The following is a 13,546-nucleotide window of genomic DNA, read 5'->3' as shown; positions in this document are numbered from 1 at the left end:
TTTTCTTTAATGATGAAAAGGTTCATGTGTAGTTGACTGGAAGAAGACCAGCCACAGATGCCCATGCTGGACATTGCACCTGAGCAGAGTGTACGGCAGAGAAAGCTGTCATATCTGTCATTTTCTACAGCTGCACCAATTGTGCCAAAGCTCTAAAAATGCAGCCCTCTATGTCCTCCATCTCTTGCTGATGAATAGTGACATTATTACACTTGCTGCATTTATACATTGAGGAATAGGAAAAAAAAAAAAAAAAAAGATTAAGCAAGCCCAGGATGAGGGCCTGCAGAGTTAAAACCATAAAAGTATGGACTCAGGGCCTCAAGCCACTTTTGGATCTGGAAGGAAATGAGAAAGGGAGAGAGACAGTGGGTGTGTGTCTACAAATTACAAGAAAAACAGAACAAAAGTATCTGCTTGGAATCTTCTAAAGGCAGACAAAGAGAGTGTTGAAATAAAGAGAACGATTATTGAAGAAGGAGAGAAAAATCTAGGCTTGACCTTTCTTAAACGCACCTGCCTGAAGATCCGAGGGCTACAATGGATCCAGACAGTGGGTAATCCAACCATTCCTTCTGTCAAATGGCCCTTCAACTGCTTTTGAAAAGCAACACACCTCAAGCAACGCTTGAGTCTACAGTAAAATAAGAGCTTCCGCCCTTCACAGCACCTGGTCACAATCTCCTCTTATTGCAGAGAAATGCTCCAGCTGCCCCTAAATTTGGTTCCTTTGAGCATTTGGATGCTGCTCTGCCCCTCCCTGCAAGCTTCACAGACAATCATTGCGATGTGGATTGCAGAGAAATACCACCAGCCAGTCCCATGGAGTTGGCATGGACATCTTCCAGACCCTTTCCCGGGGGGAAAACCATCAAATAGAAAAAGCAAGATGCTTCATCACCCACCTGCTGAAAATTCAGACAGCACTAGTACCTTCACTGAAGAAGAAGGCTTCCCTATTGGGGTTGCTAATTTTGCCCCTACTAGAGTCTAAACTCAAGTCGATATTTGTAAAATTGTTTTGGATCATAGTGAGACAAGAAACATTGAACTTAACACTCAGTTCACGATGGTCTTGAATCCCTCAACTACGACTGTTTTTGCTTAACATTAAAAAGAAAAACAGATGTGTGCTAGAAAGTCTTCCTTAGTTATGAGGATGACAAAGCTGTCTATTCCATGCCTGGGTAGAAGCAGAAATCTTAGAAGAAAGCGGTATGGATCGAGGGTAAAACCCAACTGTGCACATACCACCCTGGGAGCTCACACTGATGGCAGGTAGCTGTGGCCTATAGGGGCTGGGGGGGCTGGAGAGAGGCAAGAGAACAGGCTCTGAACTCAGACAACTGGAATCAAAGTCCCAGGTCTTGTGTGTATTGCCTCCCAACAAGCCCTCCAAACTTCTCTGAGTTTCATTTCACTCATCAACATTTTCTCCTGCATGGGGTTAATGAGAGATAGAATGGAACCAAGCATGCAGATGAATTGCTTTGTGTGTAGTTGAAACTCCACAAACAGCGTGGTTCTACAATCTATTATACATACGGCTTTCCCGTCTTCTGTGTATGTATGTTGCATCTCTTACTAGATGGTAAGTTCTTGAAAGCAAGGGCCACGCCTTATTTTTCTTACGTGCCCCTACATGACATCCTGTTGAGTACAGAGTAAGCATTCAAAAAAAAAAAAAAAAGCATTCAATAAATATCTATTGTCAGTTTCATTTTTGTTTAAAATCTCTCACCTTCCACAAACTTCTGAGAAGTATAAGATCACAGAGCCTGTGTCTAGAAAAGCCCCAGGCCGTGAGGGTAAACTACTCTGCCTGCATTTACAATATAAAATGCATACAACTCCATCGATGCACGCTCTCTATTTGAGGGCATCAAAACAGTGGCGTCTATCACCTTTTACTTCTCTAATGTCTTGAACATAAATCCAGAAGGCTTGGCTTTGTGAACCTCCAAGGAGTGTTCTCCATAAGCACACCTACCCATCTGTCTTTCCTGTCCAAGTGAAATAAAGTAGCATCATCTCAAAACAAACTGCTGAGCTGGGTGGGCTATGACTTGTCTGAAATGAATGGCACAACATTTTGATTTGTGCTGGTGGCAAAAAAACCCATTGCTACTCAAATGTTACTGGGGGCTTGGGACGGCCCAGTAGGTACCATCACAATTCTAAGCCGGAGCTCCCAAAAGCCATTTCCTTGCTCAATAGCTGTGTCACATGCATTTAGCAATGTGGGCAATAGGGCATCATGGTCTTGTTTTACAACCATAGACAAAAGCAACAGAGCCTACCCCTGCCCACCCCCCGACCCCGCCCCAGGTGACCAAAGCCAAGCAGCCAGGAAACTTCTCTTCTCTATTTTTTTTTTCATTCCTTTTCCTGACATATACAAAATTGTCCAAACATAAAGAAGGGTCCCCTGAACCCCTTGAGCAAAACCAACATTCCCTGGGCGAGGGATCCCAGAAGCGCTGACAGAAACTTTAATGGAAATTCACCCTGAACTGCATTTGCCAGTTGAACCTTGGGCTTCAGCGAATGATCTCCTACAAAGCCCCCTCTCACCTCCCAGCCCCACTGCTTTAGGCAAGATGTGTATCATGTACATTGGACTACGTCTCACAGTGACCTGAGCACTCTGTTCACATCTGGATTCAGCAGCTCACTATTTTTAGAATGTGCTTCCTCGCTGTGTGTGAAACAAATTCCTTCCCCTATCAAGGCCAATTTAAAATATTATTTTGTATCCCCACTACCTTTCTTCTGTAAAAATATTTAATCCTTCATGAATGATCTCCAGACATATTTTAATCCTGGTGTATATTTCTGCTTATGGTCCATTTTCCTGTGATGGGTGGAGTCTATGAAGACAGGAAGTGTATATTTGTTTCTTCATTCCTAGGACTCCTGGCTACATTCAGGACGATTTGGATCTTGTGAGAGTCAGGGTGGCTGTGCGGTGAGAAGGCAGTTGCTAAACACAAGAGGGCCGGCAAAAGTCCCTCTGTCAAAAATGACAGCCCCTAAGCAGTGGACCTCTCCCCACAGCCCTCTCTCTCTAGCAGCTGTGACCTCCTCCTTTTTATCTCCTCAGGTGTTAATATTGCCCTCCTGTACTAGTCCTGCTGTCCTGACTCTTCCCTGTACTTTCCCTACACTTTGGCTCACACCTGGCAAATATGCATTTTATTAAACTCTCCTCAAGTTACTCAATTTGAGCACACCATCTTTTTTCCCTGCAGGAACGTTGACTTCTGTGGTAGATTGTACACTACACTCTGTGAAAGATTTTTTATTTTATCCCGAAGACAAGAAGAACCGGAGAACCAAAGTGAAGACCTTTGCAGTGGCTACCTCAAAAAACTAACAATGGCTATAAGAGGCACCCACATTGATCTTGTCTCATTGTCGTCTACTGAGTGGCCCCTCCTGGCCTGGAAAGAAATGTGATTCCAGGAAAAGACTCCTGCAATCTTTTCCTTCTTTTCTTTGTCTCCTCCTATTCTGGTCCTTGCCAGCTGGTCCACGTAAAGCCTGAACCAAAATGGAGCTTCATGCAGAAGAAGTTGGACCCAGAGAGGCAGGTTATAAGTAGGAAGCACACAACTGTTATCTGTTCCAGACAATTTTCACAATGACACTGGAAAAAACAGGACTCACTTAGGTAAAGTGGTATGGACAGGACATATTAGACATATAGTGCCATGTTGGAAAAGGGGTCTGGAAGTACCCACCTCCTCCCAAGCCCAGGATCAGGAGAGGCTATGAACGATGCAGCCGTCTGGTAGGCCTCATGCCTAGGAGTCAGCCTCAGGTGAAGTAGCATGTGTGTCCCTCAGGCTCCAACTCTGGGACTAGCTCCAACTCCAACTCCTTGTTGAGACAACTCCACATCCCTCTCCCAGGCCTGGATCCTGCCTCCAGCACCGCTCCCATCACCAAAAAAGATCGTCTATAGTTAGGGATTGAACACCCCCTGGTGGGAAGAACCTCATGGCCTAGGAGGCTAAAACCACCTCTTAGACCAGTGACCCCTAAGGTCTTCCTTCCTGCCAGCAGGTATAAGGGTGACACCCAGGCAGTTCTGAGCAATCTGCAACATGTTGCCTTTCTACCTGGTTCTCACTTGGGAGACTGTGTACACACATGACCCTGTGTCAGGGAGGGAGGGTTTGGAATGAAAGCCATCCCGTTTGAGGCCAGAGCTCTTCTTTTCCTCACCTAGGAAGGAAGAGACAGTCTGCCACCTCAAGCTCCCACAGCACACTAGAAGGAAGAACAGGCCAACTAAAGCTAGAATCCCAAAATGATACAGAGAGCTTCTGGGTTGTTCTCACTAAATGACCCTGGCCACACAATTAGTTCCCCTTTTGGCAGCACCACTGTGTCTCCAACCACTGCCCAGGGCCCACCTGGGAGTCAGGGGCAGCGGCGGTAAGCAGGCGGGCTCCCTCCCAGGCTACAAAGTGCCACTTCCACCCCCTAAGAGGCTGAGACACAGGTGGAACAGAGAAAGAGAACCAATGCAGAGTTGCACGGAGTGGCAGTGAGGCTTCTGCTCCCCGTGCACATCCTCTGCTGGCCTGTGAAGAGAAAGGGTCCCCAGGGTCCAGAAAAACAGGCACTGCTACAAGGAAATGTGAAAATAATTAAGCAGGGAGAAGCTAATTGGCTCTCTCCAGATAGCTAATCTATGTGATGTGACACCTTGGTGGGGGGGAAGGGCAGGATGTATCCCCAGAAAGACAAAAGCTCTCAGTGGAAGGAACAGCCTTGGCCTGGGCCTACTGCCACCCGGTATCCTCATTCCCCAGGGGAAAGACCTCGCCTTTTGCCTAGTTTCTGTCAGGTTTCTTCCTCTGTTCTGTGACAGTTGTTTGTTAGAGGAGCACCCTCTCAGTGGAGTGCCAGTCTCGCACACTTGTTTATTGTTAAAGGCATCTGTGGACCAGCCTTGGTGCCCTCCCCCACCCCCGTCATAAAACAGAAGTTGGCTATATGGAGACGTGTGGGACGTGGGGGTGGACACCAGGATGCAGGGATGGGGGGACCAACTGGCACTCTTAGCCGATTTCATCTTTTTACCAAGGATGGTGGGAAGCCTTAAAATACCTTTCCTAAGCCAGAAGACCTAGAAAAATGTCTTCCAGTGTGTTCACCTAAGGGAAGGACATACTGTTCTGCCTTAATTCCTGGAGGAAAAGATCTGGGGATCAGGTTAGAACAGTCTCCACAGTCAAGATGTGGCAGCCTGCCAAGGGGATCTTAAGCATGGAGGCAGGGCACCAGGAGCAAGGGAGGCAGCAAGCACGGCCTTTGTCCCTGGGTCTTGGATCCTCTGTAATGTCCCCACCTGGGCAGGACAAGGCCCAGTGTTCAGACCAACTCCCTTGGGTCCCTTTCATTATTTCTGTGCCTCTCCAGGTCTCTGTGTGCCTCTGCTTTGAACAGTCCCCATCTGGGGCTCTCCTTGCAGGGCTGCCTTGAGGCAACAGAGCCCCTTTGCACACACTCACAGAGCTGGAAGTGTCCAGAAGCCCATGCCCCGTGGGGCAGCTGGCAGGCAGCAGGCTGGGGAGGAGTGGGGAAGCCTCTCTCTGTACTTGCCAGAGTCTCTCTGCATCCAACAGAAGCCGCACTCATGGATATTTGCCTGAAATCGAGCTTTTCCTTGGCTTTCTGCCCTTCTCTGTCCTGCTTCTCCCACTCTCTCTGAGTTTCTCCTGGGAGCACTTCCTTAATAAGTCACTTCAACACAAACTCCCATCTCCAGGGCCTGCTTCTGGGGCTCCAGAACCGAGACAGTCCTATTTGTAATTCTCACAAAGTTCCTGTGATCAAAAGGAGAAACCCTGAAGGAAAGGGCAATAATCCGGAGGCTGTAAGAAGGTGCTAGAGGGATGCAGACTGCTCTATACCAGGCACGGGGTTGGGGGCAGGGGGTGTCCTGGGCTCCAGATGGAGGTGGTGGGACCACGGAAAGCTGGAAGCCAACAAGAACCAACAGGGAGGCAGGGCCATCTAAGGACGCGAGAACCAAGGGAAATGCAATCTACGCAGGTGCAAGTACTGAAGGAGACAGCTGGTGACAATTTCAGGTGTGCAGTGGGGGTGGCTGGTGGATAGGTAGGGGGTTTGTACACAGGCAGTCACACAGAAACAGGAGCCCTGGGCTCCTATGGAATCACAGATACATTTACATAAATGGAGAAAAGGTGAGAAGACGTTCTCTGTAAGAAGGAAATGAAGTTTAAAGACAAGAAGTTGGAGACGGGTCAGATGTTTAAGGTCTGGTCTGAGAGAAGTAGGAGCTCTGTAGGGATGCAGAGCTGGCGTAAGCAGGAAGGCTGCAGTCAGCCTGGAGAAGCTCTAGAGCTGCGCTTGGAGGGCAACTGACAGGATGAAAATCACACTAGGGAGCAATGCAGGAGAGAGAAGACAGTAGATGGGAGCACGCCACTGCCAGAAACAACGTAAATGCTGAGGCATCCTCTTCTCAAGAAGGTTTCCCCTTCCTCACTTGCTGGGTCTTATTCATGCATCAGATATCTGATCCCATGTTCTCTCACGGACATGATCAAGTTAAACTGGGCTGACGGGAGGTACTGTGAATCACAGGACTTTCCCCCATTCTGCAAACTATTTAACAGCCTTTGTCCTCCCAAGGATCCTATCCCCGGGGTTATCCTTCTCTTTCTCATTCTTTGACTTTCACATCTGGTTGTTACTCCAAAGATGTGGACAAACTGAGACGTGTAATAATAGTTTATTGAATTATCTGTTTATTTGACAAATATTCACTGAGAACCTACTATGTGCCATGCATTGTATTAAGCACTTAATGTGATACCAAGACAAATAAGACAGACACAGACAGGCATTCTGCTCATACAGAAGAGAGGCAAAGTAAAGCGGATCATCATGAAGTGTGAGTCTCGTATGAGAGGACACTTCAGGGTGTTACACAGAAAATAGGGGGTTATTCGGGAACCTTCCCTTATCTAAGGGGCCAGGGCAAACCTTTGCAGAAGTGGTGCTTTTGCCGAGAACTTAACAAACATATATAAATTTGGTGCTTGGAGGGACCTGAGAGACGGTCTACCACCTTATAGGTTAGAGTTTAAAGTTAAATCTACACAGTTGCTTCATACATGTGCTTATGGCTATGTAGCTATTTGATTCAAGAATGATTGGGGATAAGAATCTGAATCTCCCAATACTTTAAACCAAGAGAAAAAAAAAATCAGTGATTCCTGGGATTAGTGGATTCCAAGAGAGATTCTGTAATGAACATTCTGAAAACTTGACAATGCACTGGGTGTTACTCAGATATTAACAAGATCTCTACCATCTGGAAGCTGCCGTGAATTAGTATATATTATCTGATATAACCTCAGCTTGCATGTTCATATTTAAGAGAAGCAGCAATCATGCCCAGAGCTTTTGGCCTAATTTCCATGGAGATGAACTAGCTGGGTCCACATCTTATTATCTAATCTCCCGTGACAAGCCTGAGTCCTTAGACTTCTTGTGACTCAGTTTTCTTAAGTGTCAAAGGGGGGAAAATGCGGCTATCCACTCAACGCTTTTGGTTGTCATGACGGTCAAAAAAGGCATTTCAGGAAGAATATAAAACACTCTAAGGAACAGGGAGGTGTTAATGATTTTTAAAATTTACAAATCTTTTGTGTAAAAATATAGTCGACCCTGCTCTTCAAATTTCCCAAATAACCAAATGAATGCCTACGTCATACTGCTCAACCTTAACCATTCCATTATGGTGTTTCCAGGCCTTTGGAGATGCAAGCTCACTCTTCATGACAAAATGTAACTCCTTACTCTCTATATTTTTGGAGCTTATGATACAAAAAAGAGAACAGCTACTTCACTGGAAGGAAGTAGGGGACCTGCACAGGGAGCTGAATGACAAAGAGTGGGCACTCACTGAAGGAGGGGCCTGATTTTAACCCTGAAAATACAGCACTCACCCTGGAACCTGAAGCAGGAAACCCTGAAGAGAGGGTCCTTCACTCTGCCTCATGTACCCACACTGGTAGGAAGCCGGGCACAGCCCGGACTGTGAGGTTGGAGATGGAAGGGAGGGTGCAGGTACATAACTGTCACCCAGCAGAGTCAGTCCTCTGAGCACTGGGGCTGCTTCTGCAGTAATTTCTTCACCAGGCACTAGGTGAATAATTATCCAAGTCCTTTACAGAAACTCTCTGTACCTTTGGTGGCATTCTGTATTAAATCATCTTTGCCGGAAGGGATTCTAGTTGTACTGTAGGAGGGCTAATTCTTTCTCTGCATAAAGTACTCCCAGATCTTGACCTTTCAACAGCAAACTCAAATCTTTCCCTAATCTCACTCAGATTGACCCCGTCCCAGAAGCCAAGGAAGTAGGAGTTCCAATGTGGTCAGACTTGGATGGTGGGTAGCACCAAGGTCCCCTAACTGGTCTCTTGTCTCCAGTTGTAACCCTTCTAGCTAACCCTCTTGCTGTCTTTTTTCTAGCAAAACCTTTGGACTCTTTTGCTCAAAACCCTTCAGTGGTCCCCACAGCTTTTAGTATGAAGCTACAACATTACAGAATGACTTAACAGGATGACCCCGAACTCATCTAGACCCATCACCTTGTACAGGACCCACATCACAGCATGTGATTGCAGTTTTCTTGCAGATTCCTCAATGCTGCATGCCCTGCCATGATTCCAAACCATGTCCCATTCTGTCTCCTTTGTTTAGAACATCCTTGCCACCTCATCACCCCGACACGTCTGCCTTTACAAGGTTCCCTTGGCTGTACCACGTCTTGATTGACAGCCACATGCCCCAGCACCTTACATACCTCTGCCATCTCACCTACAAAGCCATATAGCACTTGGGAAGGCAGGACTGATGTATTTTCTTTATCTTTGTTATTTTGACCCCCTTCCCCCAGAGACCAGTTGTGTTACCATGGTACCTAGCCCATTATCACTGTCAGTTCCTAAATCTGTTGCTGGAAGTGAAGGCACACTGCAGCAGGCATCTCTCCTAAACCAGGTGTCTTTGAGACAATAGCTGGCCTCAGGCACAACCCAAACACTGGAATCTCTCCAACTGTTCTCCATGGTTACTCTTGCCAGGCTGCCAGGAGGCTGACATGTTGCACGTGTATCACGGGTGAGCACTGCTACCAGAAGTCACCAAGCTTCAGTCAGGCTCCAAAAATGCTTGCAAAATGAGAAGGAAGGATGCAACAGATATTCCATGAGAGCATTCTGTGAATTAACCAGACAAATAGGAGCTCAGATTTTCCTTATGCATGATAGCAACTGACGTCCTTCCACATACTACTGTAGCTCATGGGATCATCAAAACAAAGGCGAATGAAGAGACAGTGCTTTCTCCCCAGGCATAGGACCACAAAATGTGTGATTGTAGGCAAGTCGTTTCACCTCCCCAGACGTCCGTTCCCTCATCTGTACAAGACAATGGGATCTCTGAGGGCCTGGCTGCTCTGCATGACTTCCCTGGTCTGCTGCCTCTGTCCCCCATAACATCTTCCCTATTCTGTGATGGGCAGAGCTGTCTGAAACCCTGAAGTGCTCCTCTCTTTGCCAAGGTGAACAGAGAGAGGACAGGTTAGGAGGTTAGAATAGAAAGTGCAGTAGAATTGTGAGAGCAAGGATGCCAATTACTCAAAATGCAATAAATGCAAACATGACTTCACTTTTTATGCAAATTCTCGAGAGAAAGAGGGGGGAAAGTGTAAAGGAGCATATTTTCTTTCACCTCAGCAGGACACAGGAGAATCAAATAATATTAATTAGAATTTAAATGCATAGAATAAAATTAGCAACATGATTGCTCCTTTCATTGAAATTATCAAGAAAAGCACAAAAAAGTCAGAGGGATGAAAATGTAGTTCCTTCTCTTTCCTTCCATTTGGGAAACACATTTCACTCTAAAGTCCCATGATTTTATGTGGCATCCCCTAGCATTTCCCATACAAAGCTCCCCAGTTCTCATAATTGAGCTCTGTTTCTTTCTTCCTACCTCAGTTCATCAAATGCTCACTAGATGCCAGTGTCCTGTCTGCCAAGATGATTTCTTATTATTGCTCACCTCTAGGCTTCTTTCTCTTTAGAATATTTAGTGTTGAAACAAGTCTCCTACTCTCCAAGTCCTCACAATCTCTGGAATTAGGTTCTTCTCCTTAAGAATAGGATTTTAGCTTCATCATAACTTGTTAAAAATGCTCCATGATCAGCAGCACACCCAAAGAGAAAATGAGTGGCAATAATTTATCCATAGGAGCTAAAGTTGTTCTTAATAAATAACCTGAGCCAAACTGCCCCAGAAAATCAAGAAAAGGGAAAAAGGAATAGGGTAAAGGAAAGGGTGGGACAAGATATACCACTGTCTCAGCTGTCACTGACACTGCCTTCCAGGGCTGTAGCCATATGGTCCGGGTATCTCTCATACTCTTTACATTCTTTTTCCCTGTCTTTCTAATAAGCCATATGAAAAACAAACTGAAATGATTGGAGGAGGGAGACAACTATCACGTATGTGGGTTGAAGAAAAACCAGGATAATCACAACAAAAATCTGCTTTTCATTTCCTAGCAAGTCTTTCCTTCAATAACTTAGATGTAGAGCAGACAGAAAACAGTACATTGATCCAACGCTGACATTACTTCTAGGCATGTATCGAAAACCCACCCAAGATCTGTATTTAGGAATTCCATCTTAAAGTATATTTCTCCTGTCTTAAAAGTGAAGATGAATTAAAAAAAAAATGAAGATAGGAACACAGGACACAAGTGATCTGGTCAAGTTTCCCAGGGTCCTCATGGAAACAGCAAGAATGGACAGGTTCCTGGGGTCTCATCACTATCCCTCTGTTATCTTATTGGAGGTAAGGCCAAACACTTTCGACCAATACATGTGTAAGAGACTGGAAAACTACCCTCTAGGTTGGCTCTAAACTATTATTGGAGACCCAATAGTATTACACTTCTCACCCAGACATGTGCCTTCTACAGTGTTCTTTCAGAATGCGAAGAGTTTGGAGTATCAATCCTTATATGAAGACCTCCCCACCGCTCTTCTTGAATACAGGGCCAAATAGTCTCTACCTGCCACCCACCCCCACATACATGCTGCTTCTTTGCAAACTGTGGTTTCCCAGGAGCACTTTATAAAGAGACACCAATCCATGTCCAAGGACACGTGCCAGCCCTATCGCAGAACTGCTGACTTGCACAAAGCTATCTGTGTCTGCAGGATCTCCCGGTATATCCGGCTGGCTGGGGGAGCTCCTCCTACTAAAACTCACAATTATAACCCACTGGAAGGTATTCTGTGGCTCTGGTTCCTGTAAGAAGGAGAGATACATCTGCAGAGCCAGGGGTCGGTCCACCACGAGCTGAGGCATGTCCCCGGGGAAGCAGCCTCTCTCATTTTCCTCTCTATTCCCCGAGTAGCTTCTAAATGTTCCTGTGAGGGAAGTGACAGTTGATATGTAACATTTTGTATGCATATTCAAAATACACTTATTATATGTAGGACATTGTTTAGAAATTGCTCTACTATTTGATTTGTGATAAATGATTAGTAAACGTGTTTACCAAAGTAAATAAAACCCATGGAGTGATCTCAGGTGGATTATCATGCATTAGTATCTAGGAAACCTGAAAAGCAAACCACCTTAGAAGGACCTGGAGTGTCATTCGTCATGTGCTTCTCCTCTCTTTTCTCCTCCTGCCCGTTCACCTGTACCAAGCCTTCATCTACAGCCCTGCCCCACAGTCTTGCAAAGGCTAACTGATGGTCACAATCAGGGGAAAGTGGAGGACATTGAGCTTGCTCCAAAGCAAGAACACTGTATGTTCCCAAAGCCTGAAAAAAGTGTAAGACCCTCAGAGGGTCACTTCCGTTGTGAGAATCCTGCTTCATTCAGTCCCTTAGAGGAAGAAAGGTGAATCTAGGCCAGAGATAGGCTCTGGAGCTTGCAGACCATAAACTTAGACATCACTAAGCCTGCCGGCATGACATCCTTTCTTCTATTAATAGCAACTTCTTCCATTCTGCTCGCCCCAGAAAACGAAATGAATGAGGCTTGGCTGCAAGTGTGGGAGAGAATAAAACCCAGGATGGCAATAAATCGGAGCGCAGAGTGGCAGACACTGTAATCCGCTGGAATGACGCTCTGGCTCAAGGAAAAGAACCTCTTTGGGGAACCAGTGAAGGGAATCAATGCCCATAAAAGCATCCAAGGCAGCAAGCAACAGCAGAAAAGATAGATACTGTTGACCAGGACATGCAGCAGATTGCAGGTTGTAAAACAAAATAGAAAGTCGTTAAAACGGCGGGCAAAGGGCACAATCTTGTGATGTGAATGTCACGGGGGACCTGTGTTATAAGGAGCTCAGGACTTCCCATCAGTCTGAAGGTCAGAATTGCCAAGACTGTCTGCCTGGCCCTGGGATCCCACCCTATAGATCCTTCCCTTGCGCAAACCACAGAGAGGGGAGAGATGGTTGGTATTTATTGCCACTTATGTAATAGGTCTATTTGGAAACGCATTCTGACCGGCTTATCAGGATATTAATACATCACAGGCATATTGAGCTGTATTCATTTAGGGTTCAGGTTGCTTTAACCAAAGACTTTCCTGGGAAGCGTGCCAGGGTACGTTTTCTGGAATGAGTCCCCTTTTCTACTTCATTCTCCACCTTTTGATCCAGCAGAGGGCAGAGTCAACCCATAAGACTCAGCCTCAGAGATGCTGTGGGGTAGTTTGTGGTAGAAGGGGTCCGAAAAGCAAAGAAACAAATATATTTTTCATCTTGTAAGGTGAAGGTGGGATACTTTCTGGAATTTTCAGGACAAAGGAATGAGAATAGGAACCCAAATGAGCATGTTAAAGTGCCCTGGGTGTGCCGTGCCTCAGTTTCTCAACCTGTCCAAGGAACAGATGCAGGGATCATAAGTTAAACCACCTTTTACAGATGATAGAGAGCACCGTGGGCAACACAGGAGGGGCAGCGGGCAAAGAGATAGGACGCTAAGTCCACAGCCCATGAAAAGCAGGAAAAGAAATGTCTCAAACTCTTCTTTCCTCTGCTGATTGCGTTCCTCTTCCCTGGCCCCTTTGTGTGGCTCTTTCTCCCGGCGCATTCCCGATCTTGTCCTCTTTCTCCTTTTCTTCCTTTGCTGCCTTGGCTACCCTCCCCAGCTCCTCTCCTCTTGGGAGAAATAAAAGTAAAACCCCAAACAACTCCTAGGGGAAAACGACAGCAGCTGCTTCCTCCCCCTGCTCCTGCCCCCGCCATGGGAGGTAACTGCGAAGTCCCGGCACACTGCCAGCCATGGTGAGAGCTTTGATTTCCAATCTGATCGCCTCCTTTTTGTCAGCCTCTGCACACCGCAAACAGCTCAGTCCCCATCTATCACAGAGAAGAAGGGGTGACGGGAGGGAGGAAAAGAAAGCACCTGCCTCTTCTCCCACAGCGAGTTACAGGGGCTGGCGTCCCTTGTCACCCTCA

At 46.2% G+C, this 13,546-nt stretch overlaps 1 protein-coding gene across 10 annotated transcripts in view; it reads right to left on the bottom strand.

Annotated features, from left to right (window-relative positions):
- NTM (neurotrimin) overlaps window positions 1-13,546 on the bottom strand; it is a 939,904-nt gene that overhangs the window by 179,968 nt on the left and 746,390 nt on the right. The window lies entirely within an intron of this gene.

The sequence above is a fragment of the Mustela erminea genome, chromosome 9 (genome assembly GCF_009829155.1).
Source record: "Mustela erminea isolate mMusErm1 chromosome 9, mMusErm1.Pri, whole genome shotgun sequence".
Classification (NCBI taxonomy): domain Eukaryota; kingdom Metazoa; phylum Chordata; class Mammalia; order Carnivora; family Mustelidae; genus Mustela; species Mustela erminea.
Note: the sequence above shows the minus strand (reverse complement) of the source record. Positions and strands in the feature narration are given on the sequence as shown.